Genomic DNA, 2,767 nt, shown 5'->3' with positions numbered 1-2,767 from the left:
TATCCGCCTCTACGTTCAACGTGTCCTCGTCTGTGGGAAAGAATGTGCCTACGCAAAGCCGCGACAGATAAAGATATCCAACTGTGTCAATGTTCAGGCTCTCCGAGCTGCAGGAGAGGCTTCTAAAGGGGGGAGATATCTGAATTGAAACAAAACACCACCAGCTTGTTGTTTACCACCTTAAAAAAAGTTAATGAAACGAACGCTTTGGCTGTATGTGGGGTGTTGCCAGTCTTTGACGACATAGAGAAAAATGTCACCGGGCAACAGAGCAGGTAAACAGGCTCCCTGGATACGAGAGCACGTACATCAATAAACAAAACTTTACCGGTAGGATTTGCTTCTGTGTTTGAGGAAATGCACTTTCTATAACAACGCTGCTGGGAAATATTATGAGCATTTGTCAAAAACTGCTTTTTTGTGCAAATTGACATGTGCTTGTAACAGCACATACTTATCATAGATATATATATCCATATACACATACCCTACTGCTGGTCGCATCCCCGCGTAGACCGTAGTGGAGGTATTTGGATTCTGCATTTAAAAGTGGCATATTATCAGTTAAATTTGAATTTAGTTTGCACTATTAAAGGCAAAAGAACTCATTTTTTTTAAAAAAAACTATCAGATTTATTATTGGGTATATGTAACGTTTAAGCAGCAGTTACACGTTGCAGTTAGCTCAGGTGGCCGTCATTCCAACGTCTTAAAACACTTCCCCATAGTTTCTCTCCTTCCTCTGCTGTAAAAAATGCATATTATAATTATTTTCTAGGTTTGTAATATTGTGACATTTTAATCCAAAAAAAATGTCTTGTAACATTAATTGTCAAGTAAATACAGTGGTGTTAGAAGTGCAGTCGTTCCCTCAGTGGAGTAAGAGAAGCAAAAAATGCTACTTAGGTGAAAACGTGCCCAGGACTTGTACTGATTGTAGATATACTGTAAGTTAGGGTAAACTATTGCAATTTGCCTATACACAGAGATTATAACCATGTAGATCAGATGTGTGATAATCATCACAAAAAGGTTCACCTCCTGGACAAGAGAGATGTTGTGCAATGTGTCAAAGAGAAAAGAAAAGCAGCTGACTCTGCCTCAGAGAATATGCAAATATGCAACAGCCAAGAACTGTCCTTCCTTCCAGCCTGAGGACCAGCACAGACTGTCTGTCTGATTACAGAGACACACTCCTTCCCACTGTGCAGGGTATGCTGTGCCCCACCAGCATATTGTCACATTGTCTGAGAACTGAATCATCCTGGTATGTGTGTGTGTGACTCCACAGGCAAACAAAGGGGCCTGTCTTTGCCCTGCCCCAACATCTCCCTCTCTCTCTTTATCAGTCTCCTATCTGTTTCTCTCTGAGAGATGCTGAGTCAGTGAAAGGCGTTGGTTAAACTCCCTGCTCTACTTGTAACACAACCCTTTGTTTGAGTCAAATGCTGCGCTTTTGAATAAGCTCGCTCCATAGTTTGTTTTGACACTTGTCACACTGGCAGGAGCATATTAGGTAGATGTGTGTGCCTGTGAGATGTTGCTGCAGAGTAGAAGCTAATGTGCAGGGATGTTTGTCATTCTGCCCGTTTGAGAGTCAAGTTCTGCTTTCAGCCATGAGACGACTTGGCTGTGTTCGTCAGCAGGTCTTGCTGTCGACAGAGCTCCGATCACGCAGAACCCCCCGACCTCATTTGCCCCAGTTAGACCTTGTAGTTGAGCTGACAATCTGACATGTTTTCTGACAAACTCTCACTGCATGTAATATTGATCTTGATGTTGTTTGTGTTTTTAGATATTTTGACTGGAGACTTTCTTTCAGTGCTTCATTCGTTTTGATCCACATTAGCTAGTAGACCGTGTCCCCTCACTCTGTCTGTGCTAATGTGACGAATCACATTGTGATTAAGTAAAAGAACTGTGTTAATGCACAGATTTGTCATCACGCAGCCTAAAAATCTAATGTTTTTCACTGCGTGCTGCATGTTGCAGAAGGATGCACATGGCTAAGCCTGTGATGGAGGGGGCAAGAGCGACCCACATATGCAACTATATGATAATGCATCACACACACACTTCTGGGAAGAGTTTATTGACAAGGGAGGAAGGCTGTGTGGGCGGGTTGTAAACATTTCTCGTCACATATCAGATCTGGTGGGACAGAGCAGCCTGTCTGTGATTGCATGTGAGCCCGTCTCCGATTTTGTGTATGTGGGTCCATGTGTGAGCAATAACGTGTGAGTTGTTGTGCGAGAGACTGAGTGTGTGGGACATGTGTGGGCGTGTGTGTCTGTGTGGGTGAGCAGCATTCCTATCCATCAAAGTCACAAGTGGGCCGCCCTCTGCCTCGGGAGAAAAATGAACCGTGCCCGACGCACTCAGCCTGCCGTTGCTGTTCTCCTGCCACCATTTCCTTCTGATTCACCCTGAGTGGCTGTGAGTGGGACAGACACACCTCACAAGCCATCGCCACGGCATCTTCACAACGCTACCACAGGAAGCTGACACATAAATATTCCTGCATTCCTTGCATGGTGATACACGCAATGTGAATTAATACTTGTAAAACTGATATCACGAGGAGTGTTTCTCTCTTTCTGACAGGTGCGAAGGTGGTTCTGAAGTAACTCGACATGTGCACTCACACACTCGTGCACAGGAAAAGTATGCAGGGTACAAGTTTAGTCAAGGTACCACCCGTCTGATGTAAGTTACATCGTCATTGCATGCTGTAAAACTCATGTCTGTCTCGTCACCTGAAAAAGTG

The sequence above is a fragment of the Scatophagus argus genome, chromosome 6 (genome assembly GCF_020382885.2).
Source record: "Scatophagus argus isolate fScaArg1 chromosome 6, fScaArg1.pri, whole genome shotgun sequence".
NCBI lineage: Eukaryota > Metazoa > Chordata > Actinopteri > Scatophagidae > Scatophagus > Scatophagus argus.
The sequence above is the reverse complement of the archived record's forward strand: the minus strand, read 5'-3'. Positions refer to the sequence as shown.